General features: G+C 44.0%; 1 protein-coding gene across 4 annotated transcripts in view; it reads left to right on the top strand.

The window, feature by feature from the left end:
- The first annotated feature begins 342 nt into the window (after nucleotides 1-342).
- The window catches only part of MAPK6 (mitogen-activated protein kinase 6), a 32,602-nt gene continuing 25,607 nt past the window's right edge, over nucleotides 343-7,337 (top strand). For 2 of the 4 annotated variants that reach the window (XM_036441843.2, XM_036441818.2), the window contains exon 1: nucleotides 343-498. The gene's annotated coding sequence lies outside the window, so the exon portion shown is untranslated. Of the gene's footprint in view, nucleotides 513-1,066; nucleotides 1,200-7,337 lie in introns of those variants that run through there. The other 2 variants (XM_036441834.2, XM_036441824.2) reach the window with 2 other exon arrangements.

The raw sequence follows: 7,337 nt of genomic DNA, 5'->3' as shown, positions 1-7,337 counted from the left end.
AGGTCCAGCCTTGCTCGGGCCCGTCCTGGGGGCAAGGGCGAAGACCTGTCCTCCCGGTTGCCCAGGGCCCTGCATGCAGTTAGCTGCGCGGTGAGCGGTCCTAAGGAGTTTGGCACTTGGTGCTCTGGTGCTGGGGCAAGAGCAGAGCAGAGGGGGCTCCTGCCTGCCAGCCCCCGGCCCGGCCCGGCCCAGCCCACCGAGGCGGCCGCCGCGCCCGCGTGACAACGGCCACCCCGGCGTTGCCGTCACGGGCGTTGGAAATGCCGGCGCGTGGGGCGGGGGGCGGGGCGCCGTGGAGTGAGCTGTGACGCAGGGGGGCGTGGCGGGCGAGGCCCCGCCCCTCCCTCTCCCTCTCTCTCGGGTCGGGGTTACATGGCGGCGACTGCGGCAAAGCGGGAGCCTCCGAGACGCCGCTGCCGCCCGCCTAGCCGGAGACCGGAGCCGACCCTGGGGGCTTTCCGCGGGCCCCGCACGCCCTCGATGAGTCGGAGAAGTCCCGTGAGTGTGTGTGTGTGTGTGTGTGTGGACGTGTGCGGGGCGCGCCGCGGGCGGCTCGGGAGGGCGCCTCGGCGGGCCCGGCGGCGGCGGAGCCGGCTCCCTCCTCCATTGTGTGTGACCCTCCGGCGGCCGCCGCTCAACAAAGGCGCTTTTGTTCTGCCTGCCGCCCGCCCCTGCCCGCCTGCCCGCCTGCTCGCTCCCTCGCGCGCTCGCCGGCCCGCCCGCCCGCTCGAGCTCGGTCGGTGGGCCCCCCGCGCGAGCCGGCGGGCCGGGGTCCCCGCGTGGGGCCGGCGGAGCGGCCGGCGCGCCCCTCCCACCCGGCACGCCCCTCGCCGGCAGCGGGTCCCGGCCGCGCCCGCCCGCCGGCTCCGCGCCCCGCGTGCCGCGCCGCCCGACCCCTCCGCCCGCGCTTACTCCGCGGGTTCGAAGCCCGGCCCGGCGGGCTGGGAGGGGCGGCCCGGAGCCGGAGGTGGCGCGGAGTCTCGCCCGCCTGGCACGCTGCCGGTCGGAATGCTCCCGCGTCTCCTCCCCCTTCCCAGGCCAGTGACTCGGCCTCAGCTGACTCTGCTGGGCAAAGTCTTCCGGCGGCGGCGGCGGCGGGCCGGGACTCGGCAGACTGCGTAGCGCGCGCACCTCGCCGGCTCGCCGCGAGTCCTCTGCCCAAGTTTCGAGTCTGGTCACACTAGAGACGCAGAAAACTCGTGAGTCTCTGGGAATTCCTCTTTCCCTGCCTCCCTCCCCTCCCGCAGCCTTTGCTTACAGTCGCGCCCGGGCCGGGGAGCGATGGGCGGGGAGGACCCCCGTGAAAACTTGTCTTGTCGGCGCAGTGCCCGCGGCCTTCGCGGCGCGCTGCTGTCGGGCTGGATGAGGAGGCGCGTTGCAAAGTGAAGGTGCTTTGGCCGTCCTTTGTTCCTAGTTGTGTAGTTAGAATTCAGCTGGTTCAGGTGACAAGGGTGGGAGCTCTGGGAAGCAGGATCTTTTTTCTTATTCCTTTCCCGGTTTTTCTCTCGCTTGCTCATTGGAAAAAGTCCAGGGAAAGGGGACTGGTGATGTGGAATTGGAAGCCTGCTAGGTTTGCAGCAAAAGTCGTGTTTTTTTTTGTTTGTTTGTTTTTTTTCTTCAGTGCCACAAATGCCCTTAGCAGTCAGTCTCAGTATTAACTTTATTTTTATCTATTTATTGTTTTTTACGGATACAAGATGATTTGTTGAGAAAAAAAAAAAAAATGAACGGGACAAAATGGAGCGCCAGCAGCTTCAGAGTGATTTTCTGATTGCTTGATTCTTCCTGCCTTGTTATATTTTGAAGTTCTGGATGGGCATAGCCTCTTTGTTTCCACGTCCGGAAACTGAGATGGAAAGAGTAATCGGACTAGATGAATGAAGGGTCCAAAGAGGGACTTGCCTCTAGAGTTTCTCCTAGCAACGTCAGATTTTTTTTTTTTACGTTTGAAAAATAATGTTTTATTGGGTGGGAGAAACTTTATATATCCTTAGCGAGTACTTGTTCAAATATGTTTAGGAAGGGCTTGCTGTGTGCCAAGATGTGTAAAGTCCTTTCACACAAATGTATGTTACGTCACTTAAGCGTACTGCCTTGCGAAACTTGTCAAATTACTTACTGGTGTCTTAAATTCAGCAATTTGCCGTCATCCAGGAAATGCCAGATTTGAGCAGGACACGTTTTATCATCTAGATATTACTGTTCAGATTCAAAGGGGAAAAAATAAACCTTCCGGGAAATGGAGTATTGTTTTCTAAAAACGTTTACATGTCACCATATTTTGAAGTTCACCTATTTACAAAAGAGGATTAGTGTTTGATTACTTTCTGTAAATTAAGATTCTAGAGAAGATTGATTTGAAGATCTGTTAATTTTGCAGTAGAAAAAGCACATGTTCCAATGACAAGTTTAGTCCCAAATGTGTTGCAGTGTTTTGCATAAATTCATTTAAGCTTCGTGAGAATTCGTAACTGACAAAATGGAAAAAGTTTGCTGACTCAGGGTGCATTGCTGAAGGGGATAGGGTCGGGTAGGAGGAAGCTTGAAGTGCTGCAAGTTTTGAGTTGGGTGATGACTCATCCTGCCCACGGGCTGCTACGTGGCCTTTTTTTTTTTTTTTTATACTCTGTATTTTTTTAAATGATAGACTAACATGTTTCTGTCCACATTATAATTCTCTCTTTCTCAGGAGGAACCATAGTTTCTCTAAAAAAGTGATGACTTCTTAAATTGCATTTCAGAAGGTTATCATACATCCTACAGGTGTTAGAACTTTTGTTGAAAGATAAAATTGCTGGTCAGTTGCTGAAATTAAATGTTTGATCCCAACTGTCTTTGGTTCTTATTGAGAGAGATTTGTTAGAGATTATTTACAAAAGACAGATAGTACTTTTATGGTAGAAATTAACCTTATGTTTTCATTGGTAATATAAAATTATCTTTATAAAATGTACAAATTAGTTTAAATAAGTGGAAAAGGTACAGAAATATTGCATCTGAACATGAGCATTCCACTATGATGAAATCATATATAGTGCTTTCTCCAGATCTAAATGAGTTTTCAGCTTAACAATGATAGATAGGTATTGTTACAGGCACTGTTTTTAAAAACAAAATATGTATATATTTTTATTGATTATTTTTTAGAGATGGAGAGAGAAACATTGATGTGAGAGTGAAACATCCTTGGTCATCACCTGCCTCCTGCATACCTCCTACCCCAGGGGATCAAGCCAGCAACCAGGCATGAACCCTGACCCCAAATCAAACTGGGCATCCTTTTAGTGCATGGGACGACATACGACTGAGCTACACTGGCCAAGGTGGCGCTGTTTTTCATCCATTTTTTTAAAAGCTAAGCTGAATTTACAGTTCCAAATTTAGGACACACACTGAAGTTTGGTAATTAAGATATTTTGACATTCTAAAAAGCACCCGTTTAGCAGGTTGACTTAAAATAAGATTGAGAAGAAAAAAAACATTGAGACTAGCAGCTTGTTTTAAAGATGAAAAGAAAAAACTCCTCATTCCCTCACTTCTTTTTGTATACTATTTTCTCAAAGTGACTTATTTGAAGAATTTTGTGAGCAATAAAGTGTATTGTTAATGTGAAGTAATCTTTGGTGAGATTTTGGAAGAGCATTGCATAATTTATATAGAGGAACTTAAAATGGTTTAATTCAAACCTTAAAATATATTCCTACTAAAAGAATTATAAAAATACAAATATAAAAGTATTACAGATTTTAAAAGCATTCTATCTCTTAGAGGTTGAACAAGTACTTATTGTGTGTGTGTTTTTAAGATCATAGGTAATTATCTGTCGTGAATAATTCAGAATTTATAAACAAACTGGATATCTTAGCCTCTTTCCAGTGAGGTACCTTATGAAATGGTTAGCCTTACCACTGCTATGTGGTTCCTTGTTCCTATTCCCTCATGAACCATGAACCTGTTAAAAAAGAAAGAAGATGCCACAAAAGTAAATCCTTTGTGGCATTGTTGGCTGCCTCTTGTCATCTCCTTCAACTTGTTTTGTAAACTGTTACATTATCTAGCCTGCTAGTGGTATGGGGATTTTGGTCAGTTTTATTGCTCGAGAGCCATGACTGAGACTTTACAAAACCAACAATAATGTTATTGTAGTTAATGTTTTTTCCAGGGGGTTGTTTTTCATGTGGAGCTGATGCTTTTAAGGTAACAGTGTAGACTGCGTCCAGCATTGTTTTTTACCCCCTCAATGAACTGCATAGATGGAAAATAAAATGTGCCCCTCTAACAGTTTTTAAAAAGTTTGTCTTTTATATATACCAGCCTTTTAAATCCATTTCTGAAAAGTTGTACAAATATTAAGTATTTATATAGCAAACAACATTTTCTATTTAAATTTATGCCTTTTCAAGAAAAAACAGTGGTATCACAAAAATTGTTCATTCACTTTAGGAAAGAGCCTACCTCTACAGAGAGTATGAAGTCTCTGCATTTAATTCTGTACAACTGTAAAACTATAAAACATTAGTGAATATAGAAGGGTCATGGGCATTATCTTGCCCCTGGCACATCATTTGACAGCTAAAAAAAACAAAGATGCAGAGATATCTAAGCATGGGAGTTTGTTAGAAGTGCAGAATCTTTTTTTTTTTTTTTTAAACATATTTTACTGATTTTTTACAGAGAGGAAGGGAGAGAGATAGAGAGCTAGAAACATCGATGAGAGAGAAACATCAACCAGCTGCCTCTTACACACCCCCTACTGGGGATGTGCCCGCAACCAAGGTACATGCCCTTGACCGGAATCGAACTCGGGGTGTTTCAGTCCGCAGACAGCAGACCAACGCTCTACCACTGAGCCAAACCGGTTTCGGCAGAAGTGCAGAATCTTGACCCCATTTTACGACCTACTGAATTAGAATCTGCATTTTAACAAGATTTGCAGGTGATTCAAATGTACATTTCTGGGGGCACTGGTAAGTGACATATACATAGTTGCTCAGCTGATTAGTGACTGATTTGGAAAATTCAGGTCTTGAGTTGCCCTTTCCATGGGCCCTCCTGAAAAAAGTCAAGAGGAAAATTGAGGATATAATTACTGTCAAATAGGACTTTCTGTGTTGATTAAAATATTTTGTTCTGTGCTGTCCAATGAGAAAGCTGCACATAACTGTTGAGTACTTGCAGGTGGTGCACCTGAGGGACTGAATTTTTAATTTTATTTCATTGTAATTAGTTTGTATTTAAATAGCTGCATAAAGCTAGTGGCTATCATATTGGACAGCACAGATCTGGGTGATCTTTACCTACATTAAATTTAAAATAATCTAAGCTGTAATTTAATAATGATTAGGTTTAATTTAATAATTTCCCTCTTCATTTACAAATTGGAGAGATGGAAGGTTTCTACCTACCTATTTTTCTAAGATGCTCAGGTATTTTAGTAGTTATTAAAGCAGTACAAATTTTCTGATTAATACTCCTGTGTTCAATAAAGTAGATAATCTCAGTTACAAGAATGTATAGTTTTCCTTTTGTCTCAATAAAGTTATTTTCAGTTGGATTAACAAAATTAAAAATAGCTGTTAAAAAAGTGTTTCTTCATTATCTTGAGAGCTTTGAGGGGACATTTATTCTCTTGACCTAGTCCTCCAGGCTTGTTGGCACTTGATAGTTGCCAGATTGATATGTCATTTGTTATTTATTTCAGGTACAGAAACATTGAGTGATTCTTAACCTCCCACCTTATGCAGTGGGAAGATTCTAACCCTAGAGTACTCAGACCGTGTCCAACTTTTGACATTTACTATATGATTTCAGTGAAGCTGCTATACCCCCCAGGGCATCTGTGCTCTTGTTTATAAAAGGAGACTTACATGGTAGTGGTTCTGAATAACAAATAATTTGTTACATAGAAAGTTTCCTGGCACTTTATAGGTACTCGATAAGTATGAATTACCTTCTCTTCCCCTACTGCATAGGTTTTATAGCCTTCTGTAATTTAGTCTTATGCTTAAGATTCCAGCCAAGTTTAAGACATATTCTGGTTTTAGGTCCTGCTGGTTCCCATTGCTTACTAGAATTTTGTACCTTGTTTCATTTGTGTTTCTTGCTTATAGATTTCTCCACTTGTGCTTTGGATTCCTTCTCTTGACTTCTCAAGGACCCATTTCTTATCTTCATCATGAATTTTCTCCTTTTTATTGGGTCATTGTTATTAGTATACAAATGTGCTCTATAGCTATTCTGTCCAATATGGTTGCCACATTTCAGTTGTTCAATAGTCATATGTGGCTATGGCTGTTGGCTACCATACTGGTCAGTGTAGATGTAGAAATCTCGAATATATCCTCTCATGATTTCACATTTTCCCCTTGCTATTACTTAATTTTGCTGATATTCTTTCAAGCAAATTTTCAAGAGTTGTCTTTGTATGCTCTTTTCACTTTCCATTGCTCTTCAACCTACTCCAGACTGGCTTCTAGCACCATCTTACCACTGAAATTGTTCTAGTAAAGGTTCCCAGTGAGTTACATTTGCCAAATCCACATGATAGGATCTTGTACTAGCCTTCAATATAGTTGACAACTGTTTTCTGCCCATTTACTTGCTTCTCTTAGCTTATGAGACACATGGTTGTCTTGCTTTTCTCCTACCTCATACCTTGTTATACTTTTTTGTGTATGTGTGCTAATCCTCGCCTAAGGATATTTGTTTCCATTGGATTTTAGGGAGAGGGAAAGACAGAGAAACATCATTGTGAGAGAATAACATTGATTGGTTGTCTCCTGCAAAGGCTGGGGAGGAGCCTTCAACCAAGGTGGGTGCCCTGGACCGGAATCGAACCTGGGATCCTTTGATCCTCAAGCTGATCCAAACCAGCTAGAGCTCCATTGATTTTTAGAGAGAGTAGAAGAGGGACCGGGGAGAGAGAAAGAAACATCAATTTGAGAAAGACACATGATTGGTTGCCTCTAGCACTCAACCTCACCCTCACCCAGGCCGTGGATCAAACCCTCCACTGCTGATGTAAGAGCAGAAGCTCTAACCATAGGGACACACCGCCTAGAGTTCTCGTCATACTTTTTTTTAGAGGTTTCTCTCCTCTTCCTGCCTCTAAGTATTGGCATATCCTAGAGTTTAGCCCTGCGTTTTTTTTCCCTTCTCTTTTTAAATTCCTTCCCTATGTGATCTCCTTCAACTTACTGTTTTAAATACACTGTGCTTATGGATAATTCTCAAATTTATGTTTCTGGTTTAGACTTCTTGCTTGAACTCCAGATAGGTTACTTAGTTGCCTGCTTGATATTACCACTCAGTTATCTAAATAGACATTATCTAAATAG

The sequence above is a fragment of the Pipistrellus kuhlii genome, unplaced genomic scaffold (assembly GCF_014108245.1).
Source record: "Pipistrellus kuhlii isolate mPipKuh1 unplaced genomic scaffold, mPipKuh1.p scaffold_m20_p_1, whole genome shotgun sequence".
NCBI classification, from domain to species: Eukaryota; Metazoa; Chordata; class Mammalia; order Chiroptera; family Vespertilionidae; genus Pipistrellus; species Pipistrellus kuhlii.
Note: the sequence above shows the minus strand (reverse complement) of the source record. Positions and strands in the feature narration are given on the sequence as shown.